We start from the raw sequence: 26,757 nt of genomic DNA, 5'->3' as shown, positions 1-26,757 counted from the left end.
CTTTCTCACTGTGTCCTCACATGGCCTTTGCTCTGTGTCTGCCCAGAGAGAGAGAGAGAGGAACCTCTGGGGTCTTCTCCTCTTCTTATAGAGACACTAATCCTGTTGGATGAGGGCCCCACCCTTATGACCTCATTTAACCTCAGTCACCTCCCTAAGGGCTGCATCTCTAACATAGTCAGCTGGGGGAATTCAGACTGTGCTGTGTGTGCTGTGCTTAGGCACCCAGTCACGTCTGACTCTTTGGGACTCTTTGAACTGCAGCCTGCCAGGCTCCTCTGTCCATGGGAATTCTCCAGGCAAGAATACTGGAGTGGGTGGTTATCACCATAAAAAAGTAAAAAAAAAAACCCAGCATCTATTTATATCATGCTTCTGTACCAGGCTCCATCGGAGTGTTTTATAGAGCCGGATGTAAGCTTCATGTCAGCCTTGTGAGATAGATATTCTTTGTATCCCAGTTGTGCAGTGAAGAGACAGAGGCACAGAGAGGTGAAGTGACTGGCCCCGGGTCACCCAGCCATCAAGTGCCCAAGAGGTTAATAGCATTGATGCCATTATTTATTTGAATAGTATTTATTAAGCTTCCTTGGTGGCTCGTGGTAACGAATCTGCCTGCCAATGCAGGAGACATAGGTTCAATCCCTGGGTTGGGAACAGCCCCTGGAGAAGGAAATGGCAACCCACTCGAGTACTCTTGCCTGGGAAATTCCATGGACAGAGGAGCCTGGTGGGCTGGAGTTCGTGGGGTCGCAAAAGAGTCAGGCATGCCTTAGCAACTAAACAATAATAACAAATTCATTCAGAGTAATCTGAGCATGCCAAGAACTCAGTCCCTGCCCTCTGGGAATTCACAGGCTGGTGGAGGAGACAGACCCGAGGGCAGGTAGTGGCAGCACTGTGTGCTGAGTGCTCTAATGGGGCAAACCCAGGGAGCCTCATGGAGCTCACAGCTTGACATCTGTGCTGTGGCAGCTAGCAAGGCCCGGGGAGACGCCAGGGAGGGCTTTCTGGAAGAAGCAGCATTTAAGCTGAGATCAGAAAGAACCAACCTGAATACAGAGCTGGGAATGAGAGTGTGCAGTTGTGGGTTGTTGGAGGATCCATAAACTGATCATTTCCATTCTAAGATATTCCAGCGGTCCTGTGACAGCACAGGGGTTCTTTGGTGACCCAGGGTCTCTGATATCGCCTAGATGTCCTGGAGCAGCCCAGCTGCATCCCCCCACTGCCCACCCCCGTGCTGAAACCTGGAAGTTCCATACTGGTTCAGGGAATTATACGGTAGCCCCTCAATCTTTTCTGACACTCAGGGGACCTGTGTGGTCTCAGTGCAGTGTGGAAACCCAGGGATCTGGACACTCCCAGGATCACTGCGGGAGCTTCTGCGGGTTCCAGATGTTTTGAACCCTGGAGATTCTGTAATAACCTCAAGGATTGCGTGTCATCTCTGGGGTCCCCTAGCTGTACTCTTTATGTTTTCAGAAAGAAGAATATGCAGACTCATAGTAGGCAAACTCTTTGATGGGGGGAAAAGGAAATGGCATGGAACGATCTACACCTGGATGTGCATTTACAAGACTTGTGCTAAGACACTTCAGTCATGTCCAACTCTGTGCGACCCTATGGACTGTAGCCCACCAGGCTCCTCTGTCCATGGGATTCTCCAGGCAAGGATACTGAAATAGGTTGCCATTTCCTTCTCCTGGGGATCTTCCCAACCCAGAGATCAAACCCATATCTCTTATGTCTCCTGCATTGGCAAGTGGATTCTTTAACACTGCAGCCACCTAGAAAGCCCTTTACAAGACTTAAACAGGTGGAACATCTAAGGAGATGTGGCTAGAAGCCCTCTGCCTCCAGAAGCCTGGGGGATTCAAGGAGTCTTGATTCTTTAGGGTCTCTTTCCTTCCGGAAAGCTGAAAGTGAGCCACCTCTGGGGGGTGGCACTGCTGGGTTCGTCCCAGCCCCACTCACTGCTCCAGGCCAGCTGGGAGACTTGTCTTAGCCTCAGGTTCGTGCCTGCGGGGTAGGACTGATACTCCCCGCTGTTTCACGGGGGGCTCGAGGAGCCGAGTGGGCAAGGGAGAGCTCTGTATGAAAGTACGAGAATGTGGTCCTGCCTCACCACAGGCGCTGTGTGCCCTGGGGAAAACTCCTTCATCCGGGATTTCCTCAGTTTCCTCATCTGTAGAAAGCAGATGGGAAGAGCTCAGTGCAGGACATACAATAGTTCCTCATTCAAGGCCAGTTCTACCCCCAATTCCTCCACCTCCAAACAGAGGCGGCAGCCAGCTATCCCGGGTGTGGGGAAGAGGGTGGTTTTCAAGTGGAAGAGCCCGTCTGGCCCCAGGAAAGTCAACCTTTGCCTTTTTTTCATCCTGGGCAGAGTCAACTGAGAGCTGCCTTTGTCGGGGACTGGGCTAAGAGCTGTACCCTCATGATCTCATGCAGTCCTCCCTACAACACCGTGAGATGGTGATATGGTAATCCCATTATACAGACAAGCAAACGGAGGCACAGAGAAGGCAGTCAAGTTGTCCTGATGGAAACAGGGCAAACCTTTGTCTCCAAGCCTGTCTTGATTGCAAAGCCTGGACACTAATCACTTCTCTCCCCAGGTATCTTTCTAGAAACAGCCAGGGGAGAAAGAGGAAAACAGTGAGATGAGAACCGGTTGGAGAACTAATTGGACATTTGGTGCCTGGGTGGGTTGGCCTGGCTGGGTTGGACCCAGGCTGGCTCCTTGAACCCTTTGAGGATTCCCTTCCTTCAGCAGACTGGACCCCTCCCTTCTAGTGGCCCCTTTTTAGAGAAACTGCTGGTGGAGGGTGTGGGAGCCTCTGGTCTGAACAAGAACCAGTTCTATCCACACTTCAGAGGTCTTCGTCTTGGCAGAAGGAAGACAGACATGGTAACTGGAAGAGAAGGGCGTCTGGGGGCCCGCTGACCCACTTTGCTTTTCCAGCCAGTTGGAACTTGGCATCAAACAGAAGGGCAAGATTCACTTTCCCATCCCCGCCATAGCCAGATCGGCCGTGGTTCTGGGATCCATGGTAGAAAGGGGGACCCCAGGGACCAGCTCCTGTGCTACAGCCTACATGCTCCCCCGTCGGGCTCCCCCAGCCCAATGCGGGCCTGAAACCCAGACAGCCCAGCCCAGAGCCAGCCTCTCTGATGCCACAGCCAAACACCAGACCACTTATCAGGCTTTTCCAGAGAACCAGCATCCCCAAGCAGAGCTCCAAGCCTGCAATTAGGAGAGCAGCAAAGGGCTTAACTTTCTCTGGGCTGCGGGCTTTTGAGTGGGAAAGATAAGCTTGGTCTGGATTAAGCTGGAGGGTAAAATAATATTTACTCTCAAACAGTGCTCTGTCTCGGGGCGAGTCTGGGCCCTGGGGCTTCGAGGGACCAGGGTCGCCAGGAGGTCTGCCGTCCCCTGCCAGGTCCCCAGATGTCTCGCCTCCCCACCCACCATCCCCTGGGCGGGCTCCACAAGCCTGCTCCCTGCAGTGTTTGCTCTCATTATGAAAAGAAAATGAGAAGAAGCTATAATGTTCAGTGTGTTATTATCTGCAGAGCAGTTGGCCTGTGTAATTATCTCCTCCAATCCGTGAAACTACCTTGGGAGTTGGGCTTACTGACCCCCAAAATAGACCTAGACTCAAGTCCCAGTTACTTTCTAACTCTTGACCCGATGGAAGTGACTTCATTTCCCGTGAACCTCAGTTTTTCACCTGTAAAATGGGAGTGCTAATAGCTTCTTCAGAGTGTGGTCAGGATGAGGCACAGTGTCTATAAAACACCTCACCAGGGCCCCGGATCCCAGTGGCTTAATAAACAGTAGGTTGTTTTCAGAAATAAGATGGTGCTACTGGTAAAGAACCCGCCTGCCTATGCAAGAGATGTAAGAGATGTGGGTTTGATCCCTGGGTCAGGAAGATCCCCTGGAGGAGGAAATGGCAACCCACTCCAGTATTCTTGCCTGGAGAATCCCATGGACATGGGAGCCTGACAGGCTACAGTCCACAGGGTCCCAAAGAGTCAGACATGACTTAAGTGACTTAGCACTTAGCACTGGTAAGAGAAACCGCAGATAGGTGAACTCCCGTCTGTTTTCAGTGGTAAAGCTGAGAGGCACAATCAAGGCGATGAAGGCATGGCCTTGTGTGAGCCTGGCCTCCAGCCACTGCGCCAGGGAGAGGGGGAGCCGGGTGGGCAGGGAGGCCCTGGGAGAGGTGGCCTTTCAGACACAGCCTCAGGGGCCAGAGCAGGGGAAGAGGCCCCAGTGCTTCCTGTCCCCTGTCCCCTTTGTGGAACAACCGGCCCATTCTCTGCTCCTCATCCCGGGCTTCACTGATTTGTGCCCCGGGAGGCAGGCAGAGGAGCACCCTGGCTCATTCCCGAGGAGAACAAAGCCAGAGGTCAAGGCTGGCTCAGCCGGGGCAGGCTCTGGCTCCCGGGAAGGAGGGGGGACTGAGAATGAAGCAAGGTCTGCACTGCCCTCCCTCCCTCCCGCCCCCAGCCCTGCTGCAAGAGGAGCCCTTCTGGGTCCTGGGGTAACCTCAGCGCCCGTGACCTAGCTGTGAGACTGGGGGGAGACCCCTGCCCCTCTCTGGGGCTCATCCTCTCATCTCCAAAACGAGGGTCTCAGAAATAAACAGGTTAGCAGATGCAAACTAATGTGTGAAAGTGAAAGTCGCTCAGTCATGTCCGACTCTTTGCGACCCCATGGACTATGCAGTCCATGGAATTCTCCAGGCCAGAATACTGGAGTGGGTGCTGTTCTCTCCTCCAGGGGATCTTCCTAATCAAGGGATCGAACTCAGGTCTCCCACATTGCAGGGGGATTCTATACCAGCTGAGCCACAAGGGAAGCCAAACTAATGTATACAGGATGCATAAACAACAAGGTCCTACTGTATGACATGGGGAACTATATTCAACATCCTGTGATGAACCTGAGCGACTGAGCAACAACAGATATGTATGTATAACTGAATGACTTTGCTGTACTGCAGAAATTAACACAACACTGTAACTTAACTATACTTCAATAAAATTTAAAAAAAAAAGCTGAAGGGAACTCTGCCAGTGCTGGAGAAATCAAGGAAGGCTTCATGGCTGAGGAGCCATCAAGCAGGGCATTGAAGGGTGAGAACAAGCTCTCTAGGTGGACAAGGAAGGAAAAGATATTCCAGGCCCAGGCTGCAATACTCACAAAGACCGAGCAGCTTCAGAGTGTGGAGGAAATGGCCCCTTTGCAATGATTTGTTTTAATTAGATGAATAATACATGTTCCTAGTAAGAAAAAAGTCACTGAATATAAAGAATTAAAAGTCACCAAGAGGCGGTTTATGTTTGATACTGTTTCAGCCCTTTTTAATATGATTAAGTAAGGGGTCTTTAAACTCCCTAATAAATGGAGAATCTCAGATTCTAGGCAGGCAGAGAAAGAACAAAGACCTGTCTTCTGGAACTGGAGCCAGAACCCGAGCGCTGGACAGAGGGGCAGCGTTTCCCGGGCGTGGGGGCTGGGAAGATCACAGCCGGGTGAGGTGGGGGTCGCGGTGGACGCCCAGGCAGACACTCGGGCGAGGGGGACAGTGCAGGCCCCTGACCCCACCACCCCTCACGGCGCAGGGCCTGCAGCGGGACCGCCGGGGCCGAGGCAGGGAGGCCAGGCGAGGGTCTCGTGAGCACAAATGGGGCTCCTGGCACGCCCCTGCCTCTGTCAGCTGGCAGAAGTGGCCGTCCCGCCGCTAAGCAGCTGAGAGGTCCCCATCATGGCTCAACTGTGGTTTCCTAAGCCGTCTGGCTGCAGCCTGGGGAGGGGGCCTAATGACGCTGTGAGGTCACTGCTGTGGTCTTGCCAACTCTTCAGCGCCACCTTTAACATATGGTTCATCTTAATGGACTTGGGGCTAAGACAGGGGGTCAGCAGGGGCCGGGGGAGGGGCTGTGTACCCAGGACAGGTGGCTTGAGCTGGCAGTGATGGGCCAACATCAGTGCAGGTTGATCTGTTTGTTCCTCGACCTCCAGGTCCAAGGCCAAACGTGAAGTCTCTTCCCGAGTAGTGGCCCATCTTCCCTGGACTCCTGCCTCATTTCTCCCAGCTCCCAACACCAGAGAATTTTCCCCAGAGGCCTTACCCAGGGTGCCTTATCTACTTGGCACAATTAAAACAGTCCATGACGGAGCCCTTGGTCGCACCCTCACCTCCAGTATCCTGTCGTATTGGACAGTCTGGGCACCTGGGGTCCCTGGGGGGAATCGCAGATCTTTGTGGCTGGAGCAGGGGGACGCAGTGACCACCTGAACCATCGTCACCTTAGTTATGAATATAGGATGGAGTGTTCCATTTCCTTCACGGCCCCTGTGAAATCTGTTAGCAGTAATTATGAAGTTATGGGGAATTCCCAGTCCTCCTAATTAGTGTTAATAGGGGCTGGGTGAGCTAGTCATGGGAAAATAGATGTCTTTGTTTGCGTTGTTGAAACTAGAGGGCTGCGTCCTGCCTTTAGGTGTGATTCAGCTACGTTCTCTTCTCTCCCCCCACCTCTTAGTCCTATACCTGGCACCGTGAATGTACACACTGTGTACACACCCGCCAGCCATCGTATTCACTGTGCGCACACACATACACACGTGCACACAGGTACACACACACACAACTGCGGCAGCCCAAGATTGCAAGTTGTGCTGCTGGGTTTGGATGCTGGATTAAGACATCATTTTGCAAAGCAGGCACCAAAGCCACACTCCCGGCCCTTCTTGGCAGTACCCTCAGAAGCCCCCACCCCCACGCCATACCCCCACCCCAGAGACCCCGCTGAGCTGGGCTCCCCAGATTAGACCGTATTAACAAACCATTACACGTTCCAATTAGCACTGCGAGTGAAGCTGGCTGGCTGAGCAGGGTAATAAGCTCTCCTCTCGCTGTTAACAGGTCAAAGCGTATTTCCCCAGGAGGGAGGATTCCCCCCACCACCCCATCCCCCGTTCTCTGTTGTGAAAATGAGATCTGTGCGCAACTCCTCACCATCTGGGTCTGGGGCCATTCTGGAGGGGTTTCCTCTGGACCAAGCAGGAGAGAGACAATGAGTGAGGAGCTGAAACTGACATGTATTGTGCAGTGTGCGCTGTTGAACCTGTGCGAGGACCTTCTACGGAGAATGTGCTTTTTCAGCTGAGGTGTGGGTACCCACATCACCTGGGGTATTCTTCCCCAAGCCAGGGGCTGCACAGAATCTCAGAAATAGCTCTGTGTATCCTAATGGAACATCAATGCCCTCAAAGATTTGGAAGATAATACCTTATGTTTATATTAAAACAACTGTGGATATACTTTGCTGTTGAATGAAAAAAAATATATATATATATGACATGAATATGTGAGGTGAAATAGGAGATTTACAGGCAATTCTGCTCTCCTACTTTCTTCTCTGGGCTGGGTCCCCTGATTTCCAGGTGTGTGAGGATAACAGGATTCCTTCCATAGCCTCTGAAAGAACTGAAGAGGGGAGAGTTTGTGAGATTCTAAGCCATAGCACAATGCTGTGTGATATTGGACAAGTCACTATACCTCTCTGATCCTCCTGTCTCTAGGGAAATGGTTATAACACCACCTCAGGGCCAGCTTCAAAGGTATGCAACCTGGGCAGTGGCCCAGAGCCCTGCCCTTGGTTTAATGGTCTGCTGTTGCCATCTTGTAAGTCATAATAACTTTTGAATGAGACACCTTCACTTTTACTGGGCCTCACAAATAATGTAACTGGTCCTGCATCTTCCAATACTGTTTTAACAAGAGTCAAATCAGAATCATGTGAAAGAGGCCCACACAGAGATTTATTCCTCCTTGCCTCTCTTCCTTTTTTCCTTCTGTCTTCAAACGTACATCGAGCACTCCTTCTGTGGCAGGCACTGTATCAGAGGCTGGGATTCAGCAATGAACCAGACAAACAAGGTTGCTGCCTTCCTGCATTCGAGGGAAAGGGACAGAAGGCAAATAACTGAAAGAGAGCTTTGTTGGAGATAAGTGTCAATGCGGGGATGGATGGTGACTGGCTGTTCTTATTCAGTCGCTCAGTCACGTCTGACTCTTTGCGACCCCATGGACTGCAGCACGCCAGGCTTCCCCGTCCTTTACCGTCTCCTGGAATTTGCTTAAACTCTTGTCCTTTGAGTCCATGATGGTGACTGAGGAGAGGGACTATTTTAGGTTGTTGGGGAGCAGAGTTGGGAGTGGTCGGGGAAGATCTCCTTGCAGAATTTGATCAGAGACCTGAATGAAGTGAGGGAATACAATGTGTAGAATATCGGCAGGAGAGTCCCAGGCAGAAGGACCAGCGTGTGCAAAGGCCCTGAGGCAGGTGTGTGCTTACCATGTGGAAGAGACCAGGGTGACTGGAGCTGACTGGAGTGGGGTGAAGGAGGAGAGATAGCCTAAGATGAGCTTGGGGGTGGGGGGGCTTGTAAGCTGTTGTGAGGATGGGATGAGGTAAGTATCAGGCTGGCCAAAAAGTTCATTCGAGTGTTTTGCATAATGTTAAGAAAAACCTGAACACACTTTTTGACTAACCCAATAAATGACCCAGGGTTAGAGGATTCCTTCACCAGTGCTGGTTGCTTCTGGTCCCCTACGATTAGTACATGGAGGCCAGAATGGCAGGGGGAGGGATGAAGTGTCCCTTTGTCCCCTGGAAACTCGAGGACATGTTGTCCCTGGGCAGGGATGTGTGGCAGGCCCTCCGGTTTGGTGAGAGGTGATGACGCCTGCCTTAGATCTCTGCCTCCTCCCTGGGCCTCTGAGGCTCCATCTCTGACAAGCTGTGCGATCGAAAGGCCAACCCCCCCAAAAAACCAGGCCAACCCAAGGCACCCCAATGCCGTATGCGCCAGAAGTGCCCCCACGACGGCCATCATGGTGCAGCTTCATAAGCCCTGTCCCCTTCCTCCAAATGAACTCCGAGATGGATGGCATGAACGCCAGGCAGTGGGGCAGCCAGGCGGCCTCAGGTTCCAGGTCCCGTGGGCAGAGCTTTGGAAGCTGTCCTCTGCTAAGCATGTGGGTAATCAGAGACCCTTCCTGCCTGCCAATGGACCCAGGGCAGAGGCCCACAGCGTCTCTTCCTCCAGCCTCTGTGACCCTGGGGAAGGGATCCCATCTCCTCATCTGTAAATGAGGACACTAATAGTGATGTGAGGCTCAAACGAGAGGGCAATCAAAGCGCATGGCACACGGCAAGTAGCCATTCCCTGAGACCCTTTGGGAGTGGGGTGTCAGCCTGGGTGTCCCCTCTGAGACTCAGGAGCCAGTCACAGGTGACCTGGGAAGTGAACGGCAGAGGGTGAAACAACCTGAAAACTAACCCGTATGCTGAGGCTCTTCAGGATGTGCTGTGTGACGGGGGCAGGTCTGCAGAGCATGAAAAGGATGGACTCTAGGACCTCGGGGGCCCCTCAAGGCTTGACCTTCTCTAAGATGGGAAAGTGATGGAGTCCTCACTGAGACCCCATCCACCAGGACACCATTCCTCCCCATGTGAGGGCAGCAGACCGCAGGTCCCACATTTGCCCAGTGGCCCTTCAGGGCCGGGCCTGCAGGCTGAAGGCTCTGGCCATCAGTCTTTCTGCAGCAGCCTGGGGTCCCCCTGCTATTACAGATGGGAGAGGGGCAGCGTCAGGCCTTTGTTACAAGCCCAGACTCTGGAGTCAGCCCTGCTGCTTTCTCACTGTGCATCCTCAAGCAAGTGGCTTAACCTCTCTGAGCCTTGGTTGTCACAGCTGAAAACGGGACAATAAGAGCATCTACGTGGGACCACGGAAGCCAATGAGAACCGTGTGTGGCCCATGTAGTGCTGTGGACGTGCAACACGTTCTTGTTATTCTTTCTCTCCTGCTGAACTGGTTCCACAGCTGAGGGCAGGGACCCTCCTTCCCAGGCCCTGGCTTCTCAGACCCCTGCCACCCTCTGGACCTCTGCCACTTCTGCCCTTGAGGGCCAGTCCCTTCTGGAAGCAGCTGGGCAGATGTAACCTCGTGATGGGGACAAGATAACCTGGGAAGAAAGGACCTCTTTGGGTACCACTGATGAAGTTGAACAAAGGACCTCTAAATCCATATTTTTAAGGAACACATGACCTTAAAAGGATGTGAAGTAATTGAAAAGCAGCAGAGAGAAAGGCACAGGCCTAGGCTTTAGAACTCACACAGTTCAGCCTAACCCTCTCTCCCACTGCTCTCTAATCCTTCAGGGTCTTCATCCTAGTCTCCTCCTCCATGAACTAAGGGTAGTCGCAAGGTGTCAGAAGGCTTCATTGGGACGTTTGTGAAAATCTATATTCTCCACCCAGCACCAGACAATGCGTGTGGGCCTTCCCTGAGGCTCCACTCTGTACCAGGCCCTGTTCTAAGCACCTCCGTATTTCCTTCATCCCAATTTCCTGGGAGGCACTGATTGCCCTAGGGTGGAGCTCGAAGGTGGTTTATCCCCTCCCTGTTGCTTCACCTGGTTTTTGGATCTAGGTTTTCCTTGCCTCCTATGGGAACACTGACCTTGGAAAGTCCAATATGAAGCCTCTACAGAAGAACCCGCCTGCCAACGCAGGAGACATAAGAGGGTCAGGTTTGTTCCCTGGGTTGGGAGGATCCCCTGGAGGAGGGCATGGCGGCCCACTCCGGTATTCTTGCTCGGAGAACTCCATGGACAGAGGAGCCTGGCGGGCTATGGTCCATGGGTCACAAAAGAGTCGGACATGACTGAGTGACTGTGCACTCACGGACAGAAGATCCGCTTCCCCACAGAGTTTCTTCTCCAATAACATCTACTGTTCAGAATTACACCCAGGAAGGGGCAACTGGTGGAGTAATGGCCTGAGACAAAATGCAGAACCACCTCGCCAATACGCCCCTTGGCTCCCGGCATAGCCCTGCCGCCCACGTCTGCCTGGACGTGACCCAGGTCTGCACCGGTGGTCAGGGCCCTCGGGGGCTCAGAGGTGCTCGTTCAAAGTCACACGGGCACCTGGGGGTGGGCTCCGAGGGCAGCCCAGGACGGCCTCGTCCTACAGCCTGTTCTGTGCCCCCGCCCCCGCCTCACCCCCACAGGGTCTCTGGGAAACCCCAGCTTGCCCCCTGAACTCGCTGAGTCTTCCTCTTCCTTAATTAGCGGGCAGCTGGGGGGAAATGAAACACCTGCCACGTTCTTCCTTTTCCCAGCAAGGAGGCTCCCCAGGCTCCCCGCTCCCAGCAGGGCCCCGGCAGTCCGCAGGCTGCCTTGGGCAAGCAGGCTCACACGTGCAGAGCCTCTCAATTAAACGTGGCTGCCACCCGCTGGGGGTCACGGTCCCAGGGCAGGGCTAGGGGATTTCCGTCCAGACCCCCGAGAAGGTGGGCTTTAAGAGGAAAGGGATCTAGCCACCATCAGCAGGTAGCCTTCCACCCCTGCAGGAAGTGGTCACAATCTGTGTGTGTGTGTGTGTATGTGTGTGTGTGTGTGTGTGTGTGTGTGTGTGTGTGTGTGTACGCGCACTCATGCTTTCAGAGAGGGGAGACAGCGCAGACAGAGCAGAGAGATGGGACTCGAGATGGAGAGACAGAGGGAAGCCTGGTATCCAGGACCTGAGACAGAGTCAGAGGGGACTGGTCCAGCCACAGAGCTAGCTGGTGGCCGTGAAATCCCAAACGGATTTGATTCCAGAACCCTGGACTTTTTATCCTTACCTACCCTGGAGCTATGGATTTGCCTGAGCCCCTGAACCTGTCTCCATCTAAGCCCAGCCCCACGCTGCCTGCCTCTTCCTTCAGGGCTCCTAGGCACAGCTGGGATGATTTTTTATGGGGAGGAAAGAATGCAGGTCTCTCTGACTCCTGCTCCTCCTCTTCTCAGGCCCCAGCCCCGTCTTCCCTTGATTCATTTCCTCTCTGGATCTTCTCAAGCCAGCCAGGACTCTGTCATGATCCTTCTCCTTTCCCTTTGCTTCCCCTCCATAACTTGAACTCCAAATACCTGTAGTCATTCTTCTAATGGGAAGGGGTTGTGGCCCTCCCTAAATCAGGCCAGATGACTGGAATCGTTGCAGTTGGCCTGGGAAGACCGGGTGTCTCTAATATTTACTACCGAGTGACTATAAGTGGGGCAGTGGACCTGGTGGGTGTGAGGCTTGGGTGGGGCTTGGCTCCATCTCCGGTGACAGCTCCTGGTCCCTGGGGAGTTGGAGGAGCCTTCCATGGAATGAAGGATGCTCAGAGGAGGAGCGGGCAGCCTCACCAGCCTGCCCTCAGCACAGGAAGATGTCTCGGGCGGGAGCATGCCGTTTGCCTCTGCGTGGAGGAGCTTGTTGGGATCACCCAACTTTGAGAGGCCCCCACCCCTACGCTGCACATGGGCATCACTCAGGCAAGAGGGAGGTGAGCCAGGTGCCATGTGGACCCCTCACTGACAGGCTGAGATCCAAGAAAACTCAGAGGCTGATAGGAGAAGACAAAGCAAAAATGGTGGGACATTGACAGCCCTTGGTATAGTTCGAGGAGCCGTGAAATCAGCAGCCTACATCTGGGCTGCAGCCCAGCTTCAATAGGGACTGTGTCATCTCCAGCAAGCTCCTTAACTTCTCTGGGCCACACTCACCATAAAATACTACAGTCATCTCTGCTCTGCTTTTGCCTCGCTGGACGGCTGTGAGGGTTAAGCAAGAACATAAATACAGGAGGGCTTTGGGAGCTGTAAAGCAGAGTATTGATGGGAAAAGTTGCATTGTGATTAATGTAAAAGCGAAAAGTGAAAGTGTTAGTCGCTCAGTCATTTCCGACTCTTTGCAATTCCATGGACTGTAGCCCACCAGGCACCTCTGTCCACGGAATTCTCCAGGCAAGAATACTGGAGTGGGTTGCCATTTCCTCCTCCAGAGGATCTTCCCCAGGGATCAAACCTGGGTCTCTTGCATTCGCTGGCAGATTCTTTACCATCTAAAGCAGGAATTTGGTTAGATGTCAGGAGAACTTCCCTGCTTAAGGAGGAGACATCAGAATGAGGTTATGGGATTTGTCCTCCTTCCTGAAGAGCTTTAAAAATAAGATCAGATCAGTTTGGCTGTTTAAAATAGTCTTGAGTTTGGCAGAGGCATTGGCCAAATGATTTTGGATGTCTTTTCCCTCTCCTGACACATAGTTAATTCGATCAGGAGGAAAGTGATCAGAGCCCACCTCTCTGTGTGTGTATGTGCCTGTGTTTGTACCTATGTGTGTACCCACATTGGTCTGCGGGTCTGTGTCTTATAATTTTGTCTTAGCGTGTGTCTGTGTGTCGCCAAGGCTATGTCTACATTTTTGTCTATGTGCCCGTGTTTTATGTGTAGAGTAAGTTACTGAAGCCAAAAAACCTCTAGGTGACTCATCTTCATTACTGAATGGTTGGAAGAATTTCCTCCTGCCATGCTATCCATCTTGGGAGGACATGAACAAAGCATCAGGGTGAAACGGGATTTTGAATTTGATTTTTATTTATTTGTTGTTGTTTTTGTCATACAACATTCTAAATTTGGGCTAAGAACTAGATGAAGGACACCGGCTCCGGACTGTCCTGCTGAGGCCGGAATACAGGCTTCCCCACGTCCCTGTGATCTTGGGGTCTGACCGCCCGTCTCAAGCCCTCAGTTTCCACATCTGTACAATGGGGGCAATAACACCTCCCTCACAGGGCTGTTGTGAAGGCTGAGCGCATTCGAGCCTGTAAAGCCCTTAGCACAGTGCCCGGCCTGTAGAAAGGGCTTTACACACGCCCCTCCTGTTACAGGCCTTAACTTTCAGCAGGATTTCCAGCCTGGCTCCTGACAGAGGTGGCAGAGAGAGTTCCAGGGGCCTCGGGTTCCAGGGTGCCTCTCAGCAGCTGTGTGGCCTTGGGTGAGTCACTTCCCTCTCTGATCCCCATTCTCAGTTGTAAGTTGGGACCAGTAACGTACCTGCCTCATAGGATTATAGCGAGGCTCAAAGGAGAGAGTGTAAGACTTTAACACAGCGTCCACTGCACTGAGCACTTAAGAACACAAAAAAATCTGTCTGTGACAGAGAGCGCCCCCTCAGAGTCCCTCCCCTTCCATTACCTGCTCCCTTCCCCCTGCTTACAGCTGCTTGGGCTTCTGTCCCATTCCATCAGACACCAGCTCAGTTCAGTCGCTCAGTCGTGTCTGACTCTCTGCGAGCCCATGGACTGCAGCACGCCAGGCCTCCCCGTCCATCTCCAACTCCCAGAGTTTACCCAAATGCACATCCATTGAGTCGGTGATGCCATCCAACCATCTCACCCTCTGTCGTCCCCTTCTCCCGCCTTCAGTCTTTCCCAGCATCAGGGTCTTTTCAAAGACCCCTGTGGTGGGGGTCAGGAGCTGCCGGGGCTCCCCCACCTCTTACCCCAGCTCAGACCTCTGCCCTTTCCCGCCCAGTTCCCAGGACCCCTTAATACCCGAGGAGCCATTAAATATTTAAATCCGGGCTGTGTGGCAGCCAGGTTGCCCCAGCAACAGTCCTGCATATTTTGGGATGGATTGCCAAGTCTTTCAAAGGGTCTCCCGCTGCTCTGGCCTGAAGGGGGATGAAATGTGGGAAGGGAGAACTGTCAGAGGGAGGGCGGGCCGGGGGCTCCGGAGCCTCACTGAGACTTACAGAGGCCGTCATCGTGGGAATCAGCCGGAGGACTGGAGGGTCAGAGACAGGGCAGGATTCTCCCCGGTTTTCCAGAGTCTGGACTTGAATCCAGGCCTCACGCCTGCCAGCTTGTTCTCTTTACTTGTTTCCACCTTGTGTGCGTGTTGTCTGGATTGGGGTCTGCACCCCAGTTCTGCCTCCAGCTAGACCACCGTGGGAACCTTACCTTCTCTGGGCCTCCATGTGCTGCTGGGGATAATTCACTCATTTCAGATGATGTTGGAACATTGTTCAGCACGGCTCCTGGCCCACGTGAAGCAGGAGCAGTCATTATATTGATGATATTCCATCCCGGGGCTTCCCTGGTGGCTCAGCGGTAAAGAATCTGCCTGCCAATGCAGGAGAAGCAGGTTCAATCCCTGGGTCAGGAAGATCCCCGGAGGAGGAAGTGGCAACTCACTCCAGTATTCTTACCTGGGAAATCTTATGGACAGAGGAGCCGGGCAAGGTATGGCCCATGGGGTCGCAAAGAATCGGATACGACTTAGCGACTGAATAACCACCACCCCTGTTTGCGCTAAGGGGACCCCAAGGAAGTAGGAGACACAGCCCCGGCCACCAAAGGCTTATATCTGATGGGAAGTTCTGCCAGCAACGGTAAATTCTGAGGACACGTCCAGTGTCCCCTGTCCCCTCCAATCCCAGCGTGAGTCTGCCTGGGAGTTGTCTGGGATGCATTTTGAGACCGGCCCCCAGCATACGGCAGGGAGCACCCAGGCTGGGAGCCTGGGCTGTGCCATCCAGCCGTGACTCTGCTGTGTGTCCTTGGGCAAGTCCCTTCCCCTCTGGATGCCAGTCTCCTCGGCTGTGGGATGAGGGTGACTCTGAGTCACTTTCCGGGGGCATGGAGGCACCAGCCACCCATAAAGATGGCCCATTCCCCACCCCACCTCATCCTGTGATGCCCTTTTAGGAAGTAAGCCTAAGGAGATGAGGCCAGCCCTTCTAGTTCCTTGTGACCTCCACATGGACTCTGCTCTCTAGTCCTCAAAGCACCTCCTTTCCTGTATTTTCTCCCCTCTTAAACCCCACTGCTGCCTCCCACCCCAGCCCCAGGCTCTCTCCAAAGGCAGGAGGATTTCCAGAGAATTAACATCTCTGCTCCAGAAGCTCCAGACACGTGCTGGCTCGTCCCAGACAGAGGCCAGTGGTGCGGAATCCTTGCCTGCTTCTCCATGAAGGGGAGGGTGGGCAAGTGGGAGGCCCAGAGGAGGCCAGGAGTCACGTGCTGGATGCTGGATTATGTCAGGGAACCTGGGCTTCGGCTGCCCATGGTGATGGAGGAGGGATGCTGGGCATCGAACCGGCAGACGGCCATTGGCTGGTTGCACCGATACCCTTCTAGATTTGGGGAGCATGATTTTCAGCCGGCCTAGGGCCCCAGCATCCTGGATAGACCTCGGCGGGGGGGATCTCACCTTGAGGTCTTTGAACCCAACACTGTAGACCTCTCCAGGGATGGATCCAAAGGAAAGTCCTACGCAGGGCCCCTCCTGGAGCCCACAGAATCCAAATCTCAGGGCTGGAGCCTGGAAGTTCGAGGGCTTATTAACAAATTTCTCAGGGACTTCTCAGACAGGCTGGCTCCCTGGCCGCCGCCTCCACCCCAGCTGGCTGGGTCTGCCCTGGGCGGGAAGGCGGCCACATTCAACTACAGTCAGCTTAGGATTCTGATCCCTCCATCCTACCCCCCCGCCTCTCCCCTGCCCCTGTGGTCCCATCTGCTCCTGCTATAAACTTGCTGCCCCTCTGCTGGGGGCAGGGGCTGAGGGGAGAGGGCATCCTCTGTCTGGGGGTGGGGGTGGGGTGAGGGGGGGATGGAGATCAGAAGTGACAAAGTGGATTAATGAGCTACAGACGGGGAGGGCATCACCATCAGGGATGATCTATGTCCCAGGCAAGAGTTCCCATCCCAGGGTCCACGGATCACACGGAACTCAAGAAATTGGCAAGCCTGGGGGGAAAAATTCTCTCTTTACTTTGACTAACATTTACCTGACCTTAAGCATATCTTCTTACTCGTGTTGTTCAGTCGCTAAGTCATGTCCAGCTCTTTGCGACCCCATGGACTGCAGCACACCAGGCTTCCCTGACCTTCACCATCTCCCGGAGTTTGCTCAAACTCACGTCCATTGAGTCGGTGATGCCATCCGACCATCTCGTCCTCTGTGAGCACAGGCAACAAGCTGTAGTGTTGTTAGCTGTACTCGTAATATTGCCATCGATAGGTGGAAGCAGATATTTTCACATTGCCCCCAAACTGTGGCAGATCTTTTGAAATTACAAGAGCTGTCAAATTTATCACTAGGTCTTGAATTTAATGAGTTAATAAAGAAGTATTTTCGTATTATAAACATTTTGAAAATATTTCGATAACATTATTTAATATAATTAGTTTAATCCCATGTATCTTATTTTACGTAGGAGTGGGGGAAAGGAGCTTAACTTTCGGATCAGGCCGGGGGAATCCCTAGGGGAGACTGCTCACTGTCTCTGAGCCCAGTTCAATCACAGGTCAGTGGGGGAGCAGAGCCGCCTCCTAGGACTCTTGAGAGGATCTGTATGCTGTTAGTTCAAGGCCAGATAGATACACAATAAGAGTTCACTAGGTGCAAGCTCTGGGTAGCATAAAGTTTAACACAAGCTTCCAGGAGGTGCCCTGGAGAATAAGGAACTCAAGAGGTGTAACCAGAAGCCGCACTTGAACCAGGCTGGGCAGGGAGAACCCACACGGGGAAGAAGGCTGCCAGACGCTGGGGTCACAGTGATGCTTCCCAGCACCTCGTCCCACAGGGCTGTAGGTTTACCCCCAAAGACCTGCTGCTGCTGCTGTCACTTCAGTCGTGTCCGCCTCTGTGCGACCCCATAGACGGCAGCCCACCAGGCTCCCCCGTCCCTGGGATTCTCCAGGCAAGAACACTGGAGTGGGTTGCCATTTCCTTCTCCAATGCATGAAAGTGAAAAGTGATAAGTGAAGTCGCTCAGTCGTGTCTGACTGGTAGCGACCCCATGGACTGCAGCCCACCAGGCTCCTCTGTCCATGGGATTTTCCAGGCAAGAGTACTGGAGTGGGGTGCCATTGCCTTCTCTGCCAAAGACCTGCAGTGCTCACTAAATGAAGAATGAATGAAAGAAGGTGTTTTCTGATGTAAATTACCACAAGAATAATGTTTGTCTGGGAGAGAGTTTGTTCTTTGCCCATCCAGGCGGGCCCTGGGGTAGACGCTCTCTGAATTCCATGAAAGCAGCCAAGCTGGCTTCCAGCCTTTGGTGGAGGGTGCAGGGCCTTCCCAGAGGCCTTTGCACATGGGTCGTCTCAAGGGCAAAGGCAGAAAGATGGAGCCAATGCCCCGTCCCAGGAACTGTCATAGACGAGCGCCTTTTGTGGTTCTGAGTCCAGTTCAGGTCCGTGGGGCAGGGGACAAGGATTGTAGCAAGGGTCACTCTGGGGACTGACCACCCAAAGTCCCTGGGCCACACCTCTGGAGGATGACCAGCGCAGAAGGACAGGAATCCTGCTTTGTTGCCCAGTAATTTCTCCAACCTTAGGCCAGGGGTGTCATCTCTCCGAGCCTCAGTTTCCTCTTTTATGAAGCAGGAGTGCCTATCTCCTGGGTGATTGAGAAATAATGTGTGTAAAATGCTCTCCAAAGTCAAAATAAATTAAGATGTTAGTCTCAGGAGGCTGCCTTGAGTGGTGGGAAGAGTGTGAGTGCTACTAAATCTCTTCAGTCGTGTCTGACTCTTTGCGACCCCATGGACTGCAGCCTGCCAGGCTCCTCTGTCCATGGAATTCTCCAGGCAAGAATACTGGAGTGAGTTGCCATATCCTTCTCCGGGGGATCTTCCCGATCCAGGGACTGAACCCGTGTCTCTTACATTTCTTGTAAAGAAGCAGGCGGCTTCTTTACCACTAGCGCCACCTGGGAAGCCCCAAGTGGGCAGAGCAGGGGGCTTAAAATCAGGAGTTCTAGTTCTGACCCTGCTGTGAGACTTTGGACCAGACCCTGCCCTTCCCTGGGCCTTAGCATCCCCCAGTGTGAAAAGAGAAAGTTGGAGTCAGACCTCACTAAGGCGTCCTTCCCTGAAGATCCTCTGATGGCAGAGGAGAGAGCCTGTGGCAGGAACACGCAGTGCCCAGAACTGGTTCAGCTCCCGGATCAGAGACTGCTCTCCAAGACGCTGCAGCCACTCTGCTTCCTCGACATTCAAGATTCAGTGAGTGCGGGCCCGGGGAAGGCTGTCACTTAGGATCTGCTGCATCCACCACAGGCTCTGCCTCCAGGAGCCTAATTAGATGTTATCCCCCATCAGCTGTGTCCATGTCCCCACGTCTGTGCCATTCATCAGGCATGCCAGGATTGGGGGCCAATTGCTTGTTTATGAGACCGTCTGTCTTGAGATGAAGCGCAGCAAGCACCGCCAGCGAGCAGATAAGTTCCTCCCCCCTCGGCTTGGAACCTGACGACAAGCATCGTCGCTGTTCCCGCAAGTCTCAGCCCCAAGTCCTTACTTTTTTTTCTTTTTTGGCCAGACCGCTCAGCACATGGGCTCTTGTTCCCTAACCAGGGATTAAACCCGTGGCCCGAAGGGCAGAGTCTTAACCATTGGACTGCCAGGGAAATACTGCCTTGCTTTTTTTGTTTGTTTGATTTTTCTAAGCCTCAGTCCCATGTCCTAAAGAAGGAAAACATGGGGCCTAGAGTCAGGCAGACTGGGGTCAGTTCTGGCTCTAAGGGTTTTTCGAGCCCCCTGGGGCCTTAGTTTCCTCTTTTTTGAAAGGGAACAATGGCAATTCATCTAATTTGCAGATTTCTTTGGAGGATCAAGTAAGGTCATTATAGGAAAATGCCCAGAACGCAATGCCCTGCAGCATCACTGAGGCTCAAAAATGCTGGTCCCTGCCAACAAAAATGTGTGTCCTCCCCTCACACAGGCCCCCCAGGCTTCTAGGCTGCCCCTGTCGCACCCCCTGTTGCCCACTAAGGCGGTCAGTGCTCATTTCCCTTCCTGCCTGGCTCGGGGTCATTGTGGCTGTCAACTATTCTGAGTACCGGGTTATGAATTCTCAGTGGACTGGAGTCCTTGAGGGAGGGAAGCCGCTGGCCTCCGTGCCTTGAACCCAGCCCAGTGCTGGCATAAACACCCAGGAAGGAAGGAATGCTAAAGTGCTTTTACCGACGCTACCTCTTTGAATCCACGCACTGACCCTGGGAGTTAGATGTGAGAATGCCCATCTCAGAGGTGAAGCCATGGAGGCTCAGGTGATGAGGAGGCGGCCCAGGCCTCCCAGCTTGTTGGCGGCAAGGGCACTGGTTGAGACCCAGGTGAGGCTGGCCCCCTGGGACTCCCAGAGGCTCTGCCCTGCACCACAGGGCCCTCACCTGGCAGGAGCGAATACAAGACCTTTCTTGACTCCCAAAGCAGGCCTACCTTTGCTTCCTCCGATGGCGGTTTTGCTCTGTCTGTCCACATGCTTTCTTTTCTATCTCTCCTGAAAGCACGCCCAGGGTGGGGGCTAGAGGCGGTGAAAGCAAAAGCAGTGATTTATGAACTGAGCTGTTCTTCTTCATCAGAGAACCGCTCCCGGGCCTGCTCTGTGCAGATGGAACTGAGTGGCCATCTGGGGGCAGTGGGAGAGGCAAGATGAATAAAGCTGTCTGGCCCACGCCGGCGCCTGCAGAGGAGAACCCGGCAGGGCCATGTGACCTCGTCCCATGTCTGCCCCTCTCTGGGCCTCGGGGCTCCCATCTGTCACGGGATGGCAGGACGGGGTCATCCCCCAGAGGCCTGCAGCTGGCATGGGGGAGGATGCTAGCCGGTCCCTGGGACACACTCGCCTGGTTGCCTGACTCTGGGCTGACAGCACTGGGTTAGAAACTGAGACTGAGGCATCGCACTCCTTTCTGGCAAGCCAGGTCCATGGACCTTATCGGAAGCTCTGCTTTGGAGTCTAGCAGGCTTAGGCTTGATTCGTGGCCAGGTCTTACGAAACATGTGATTAAAATCCAGGCCAGTTAATTATATTCTCTGAGCCTCAGTTCCCTCATCTGTTATATGAGTTAACAATGATACCCCTTTCCTAGGTGAAGATTAAACAAAAGAATGTGGGAGAAATGCTTAGCAGAGTCTGATACATGATAAATGCTCAATACCACCAGTTATTATGAGGTTCAGTTATCACAAAGTTGGAGCAACTAATTTGACTTTGGGGCCACCAAGAGGAAAGATAGATATATAGATAGATACACACACACACACACACACACACACATATATATATGTCTCTCCTGACCAAGCCAGATGTCCATGGTCTGCCCCACACCCACCTCCACTGATAACTGGTGAACATAGTCTGGGCATCCACCTATTTTCAATATATGAGGATGCTGATAATAATAACTCCTCATAGGAGCAGTGCTTTGCAGTTTTCCAAGTGCTTTCACATCATATCACTTCATTTCACGTGCCTCACTGCACGAATTCTTACAACCACCTCCGACTTCAAAGTTGAGAATCGCAGTTTTCAGGGGAGAACCTAGCATCTCAGGGAGGGCAGTGACTTTCCAAAGGCCTCCAGGGAGCCTGGCCAAGGCAGGGGCCGTCCCAGGCTGTGCAGAGGCAGTGGTGATGGCTGAGCGTGGCGGGCATCTCCCAGGCCATCCTTTCCCAGCTTCCCCTTAGGGCAGATCTCCGCTGTGTCCAAAAACAGTTGGGGAGGGGGCACCCTGGCAAAGAGGAGGGCAGGAGATGTCAGAGATTCACATGGAGTTCAGCACCTCCTCCTTGCTCCTGGGGTGGGGGTGGGGGGGCTTCTGCATCACCCAGCCCTTCATCCCAGCCTCAGTGTCCAGAGGAAAGTGGGTCACATCTCATCCAGGACAACTACAAGCCTGAGATGCTGGGCAGAGAATGGTGATATTGGCACGCAGGCTAGGATGGGGCAGGAGAAGGACAGGGATAAGAGAAAACTATGACCTCCTCCTGCTTCCCTGAGCCCTGGGGTCAGGCATGGGATGTAGTCCCTGAACTAGACTCGAGCTCCCCTTCCGAAGGCTGCAGAAACCTGAGTTTTAAGAAGGAACCGAAGTTGGCTTCATTTTGCCCGGGAAGCCACCCTTGGACAGTTCCAGCCCAAACGTCCTTGACCCTCGCCTAGACCTGTGGGTTTTTTACCGCAGATGTCCACCTGGGTAGCAGGGTCCTACCTGGTAGAGACAGTGTCCTCCCTTCCCCACACCCCCCAGGGCCAGTTTCAGGGAATCCCTCACTGTTCAGTTGAGACTGGGCTTCTAGCCTCTTCCCTACTCCTGCCCCCAACACAGCTATTCTACCATCTTGCCTGAAGTTTCTAGGAGAAAGAGCCTAGAAATCTCAGGAGGATACTCAGCTTTGCCACTTAAATTTCTAAGGCTCAGCTTCCTTCTAGAAAATGGAGCAATATAGTCCACCTTCCAAGGCCGTCATGAGGATTCACCATAATTACATGGGTGGATGCACAGCCCTTTCCACAAAGGCTAGTTTTGATTCTGACTCCTGGGTGTGGATTCCTGGCCCATAACTTGCTAGCTGTGTGATGCTGGACAAGTCGCTTCCTTCTCCAGAACTCAGTTTCCATTGTAAAATGAGGGTGATGGTATGTCTACTTCCTAGGCTTGTTCTTGGCATCTAATGAGCTCATGTATGTAAGTGTGTAGCCCAAAGCCATGCAGCAGATACCAAGGCAAGTGGCTGAAGAACTTTCCACGTGTTTATGTTTAGGGCAGAGTACCAGCTTCCAGGGCCTCTGAGAGCTCACAGGAGGGAGGCCCCTTCTCCTGCCTTCCTTCCCATCTGCCCATCCCCACCTCTACACTCCCTCCAAGCAGGAGTAACCCCTGCACCACTCCCATCCCAACTGAAAGCTCCCCAACTGCCCCCAGTGGAGTTACTCCAGGGGAGAGTTTGTCCTCCTTCCTGTGGTCCTCAGCCCTATTGACATCCCTTCCCTTGGCCCCTCCAATCTCCGACCCCGACCACCACCCAAGTGTGAGTTCGTGCTTATTTGCACCTCTATTCCCTAACACAGCACCCAGCGCAGAGTAGATGGATGGTGGATGGATGGATGGATGGATGGATGGAGGGATAAATGAAAGGAGAGGGATGTATTGTGTTGGCCAGAAAGTTCATCCAGGTTTTTCCATAACATCTTATGGCCAACCTACTGTATGGATGAATGGATGGCTGGACAGAGAGGAATCTTCGGTCTACAGCCCAACCCCCCCTCCACCACTGATGAGATGGGAAAGGAATCTGAACTGGTACCCGAGGCCCAGACATCCCCGCGTCCTGCCATGGGGATGCCCGTGCAGCTGTGCCCCCGGCCTCGGTTTTCCCTGGCGGTGTCTTCCAGCCCATGTTTGAGCAGGAGCAGCTGCGGAATTCCCCACTCGTGTGATCGGCCAGGCATCTCCATATGGGCCCCCTCAACTGCTGAAACCACACCCTCATTTCCACTGCTGGGAGCTGGCTGGCTAAAAGAGCCTTCTGGCAAATCCTTAGGCAAAGCTAAGGAACCCTTTCCAGTGTCAAATTTCTCTCCCCCTGGGAGGCAGGGTTTCTGGGGAGGCTGTTTGATTTACAGGGCCCGGCCGGCTCTCTCTCTCTGCTGGGGCATCACTGCAGATGCCCAGGGAGCCGCCAGGTGGCATCCCAGGGTATGGGCCCCCACACCTCCTCCCGGTTCATCAGCTGCATGCAGCAGTGTGTCAGCAGGGATGAAGCCCGCGCCAGAAACCTCAAGTCTCTTGGAGATGAGGTTCCCCTCGCAGCCCCAGCGCGGGCAGCCAGCAGCTGCCAGGCGGGCAGAGGGCAGGCGCGGCGTGCGGGCCTCCCCAGCTGGAGTGCCCCAGGTGCCGAGAGCTTTTCATCAGCGCTAATGGGCCCAGATCGGCAAGGCCCTGAGTGTGTGTCCGAAGGGCGGGCAGGTGTTCACATGCAGCTTCCCGAATGTGGCTGCTCCTTATTTCTAGAGTAATTGAGTATTTTCTCTTACAGGACAAGCTGGCCCAATAAGGGAGACTGACCAGGAGACGCTGTCCTGCTGACGTCGGGAGAACTGTCCAGGAGAAAAGTCAGTAATTGCTCCCTGCGCCCCGCCCCCCCCCCCCCCCGCACCTGCCGTATCCCCGACTCCACCCCGTCTCCCCGGAAGATCTCAGCCTGTCCTTTCCCAGATCCTTTCCTGCCGTCTCTCGTTCCCCGAATCTCACCGTGTCTTTCTCCATCTTCCCCTCTCTTTCTGACTTTGCCTCTCTCCCTGATTTACTGAGTTTCTATTGTTCTCTGTGTCTTTCTCTTTTCCCGCTCTCCATTCATTCCTTCATCCAGACAGAGAAACTGAGGACCCACACGTGCCAGGCACTGCTCTGGACACTAGAACGTGGCAGTGAGCAAAACAAGTCCACGCCTTTCTCAGCATGCATTCTAACAGGGGAAGGTGTGTGCTACCAAAAGAAATAAATGAAATATTGAGACTAGCCTCAGGGCACTGGCCTAGGCTTTAAGAAACAGGTCTCCCTAGGCCCAGATCCCTCACTAACTGGCTCTGTAACTTAGCTACACCTCCTTCCCCGTTTGAAACCTGTTTTTCCATTTCCACGGTGACGTAAGTTACACAAGGACTGGACTCTAAATCAGTTATTACACAGACAGAAGTGTCACATTATAGTTCCCCTTCAAGTCCATAAACACCTTTGGCTTTGTTATACATGAAGCAGCTCGTTGCATCCAGGGCCACACTGAATCATAAAACACCCATCTGTGAGCAAGGAAGCCCCAGCGTCCGGGAGCAGGGGGCGCTGGGACGGGCACACGAGACTTGAGACTATGAGAGCCGTGGCCGCAAGTCCTCAGCTCCCACCCAGGCCCGCCCTGGGGCTGGCGCCTGCGTGGAAGGGCAGCCGGATCCGCAAACCTCAACTGCCTTCCCAGCACCTGTGAGATGTGAGTTCATGAGTGGTGCAGTGGTAAAGAATCTGCCTACCAACGCAGGAGACCAATGCAGGAGACTGGAGAAGGAAATGGCAACCCGCTCCAGTATTCTTGCCTGGAGAATCCCAGGACAGAGGAGGTTGGTGGGCTACAGTCCATGGGGTTGTAAAGAGTTGGACACGACTGAACAACTGACCACGCACACACAAGATTAAGTTTGCCTGTGAGACTGACTCTTGCATTTCATCTTTTTAAGCCCCAAGATTTAAAGGACTTTTTTTGCCAAACAGCACTGCCTTTACCAAGTCATCATTTACCAAGTATGTTTCTTCCTACTGCGGCCTCCTATGCACCTGGTAGTTAGGACTTCTGAACAACCTGGGAATAGGGTTCCCAACCTGGGAATACGGTTCCCAACCTGGGTGGTTGAATTGCTCCAAAACCGAAGTCACTTGCCCCATGAGTTAGCCGGTGGTGAGGGGATGATTTCTGAGATGTTACCTAAAATCCTGAAAATGACTCTAGGAGATTGCTGGCCTAGAGGAACCCAGTGTGAGAACCACAAGAGATGCAGTTCGATCCCTGAGTCAGGAAGATTGCCTGGCGTACAAAATGGCAACCTGCTCCAGTATCCTTGCCTGGGAAATCTCGTGGACAGAGGAGCCTGGCGGGCTACAGTCCATGGGATGGCAAAAGAGTTGGACTTGACTGAGTACTTGGGCAGAGGAGGTGTGAAGACAGGCCTGAATTTTAGAGGAAAATGGGTGAATGGGGCAAGGGAATTAGCATTCATTGAAAACGAGGATTAAGAGCTGTGGTTCCAGGGACCTTCCTGGTCATCCAGTAACCAGGACTTCACGTTTCCAATGCAGGGGGCCCGGGTTCAATCCCTGGTCAGGGAACAGGATCCCACATACCACGACTGAGGGTCTGCATGCCGCGAATAAAAGATGCCACATGCTGCAACTAGAGTCAAATAAATAAAATTAACTTTTAATTAAAAAAAATAAAGAGTTGTGGTTCTAGATTAAGACAGACCTGGGTTCAAATCCTGGCTCGGGCAATTCCATGCTGTGTGACCTTAGACAAGTGATTCCTCCGAGGCTTAATTCCCTCACCTGAAACAAGGGCAATGACATTACCTACCTCCAGGAGCTTCAGGAAGACCAAATGAGGTTGTGCATGTGCCTTGGCACATAGTAAGACTCAGCGGAGCCGGAAGTTACTCACTGTTGCTGTTAGCATCTGCCTTGCACCAAGCTCTGTGCTCTGTATTTTCCATCCATTATGAGGAAGGCATTATTTTTGTATAATTTTAAAGATAAGGAAACTCAGATGCATACAGTACAAGAACTTGCTCGAGGCCACCAGCTGAGCCTGGCTGAGCTGGGATGTGGTCCTCCATCAGGCTCCCAAGCCCTCTGTCCACTCAGTTCCCTGCCCTGGAGCTGGGCCCAGGCCCCCTGCCTCCATCCGCCCTCCAGCTCACATCATCTCTCCCTCTACCTTCCTCACCTTGGTCAGAGGCTCTTCCCAGGAGACACGTCCTCTTTTATTGCATTCGTCTGGGAGCCCAGCACTCCACAAGCTGCCCATTAGATATAATCTCTAATGAACGTGATACATAATAAATACAGGTAGCCCGTTTATGAGCTGCTATGTTTATTATGCCCCTTAATTGCCAAACAGTCAGAGCCAGCTGAAGCCAGATCCGACCCTGGGGACTCGGCTTTGCCTGGGTGGGCCGAGGAGAGGGCCCCCCGCCTCCGGCAGACTCTCTCAGCATCTCACAGGGGCGGTCCCTCCTGCCCTCCAAAGGCCCATCCAAGTCCGAACCTGATGGCAGAAGCTCACAGGCCGTCAAACTCCTCCATCGTTTTGCAGATGGAGACACTGAGGCTGCAGAGAAGTGACTTGGGGCTGGACGTGGGGCTCCCAGCTCCCCATCCAGGGCTCCTTCTGCCCTGCGTCTGCCGCCACCGGCCCCTGGGGCAGGGAGAGCACAGCGTGTGGACTGGGCTGAGCGGCCCGCTCACAAGCTCCAGGGGGTTGAGCAGGCCACCTCACGCCCTGAGCCTCAG

General features: G+C 53.4%; 1 protein-coding gene across 3 annotated transcripts in view; it reads left to right on the top strand.

Annotated features, from left to right (window-relative positions):
• The window catches only part of TSPAN18 (tetraspanin 18), a 198,556-nt gene that overhangs the window by 143,582 nt on the left and 28,217 nt on the right, over positions 1–26,757 (top strand). For 2 of the 3 annotated variants that reach the window (XM_065944117.1, XM_065944118.1), the window contains one exon: positions 23,741–23,816. The gene's annotated coding sequence lies outside the window, so the exon portion shown is untranslated. Of the gene's footprint in view, positions 1–23,740; positions 23,817–24,932; positions 24,997–26,757 lie in introns of all 3 variants that reach the window. The other variant, XM_065944119.1, reaches the window with a different exon arrangement.

The sequence above is a fragment of the Muntiacus reevesi genome, chromosome 9 (genome assembly GCF_963930625.1).
Source record: "Muntiacus reevesi chromosome 9, mMunRee1.1, whole genome shotgun sequence".
Lineage (NCBI taxonomy): Eukaryota > Metazoa > Chordata > Mammalia > Artiodactyla > Cervidae > Muntiacus > Muntiacus reevesi.
The sequence above is the reverse complement of the archived record's forward strand: the minus strand, read 5'-3'. Positions and strand labels throughout refer to the sequence as shown.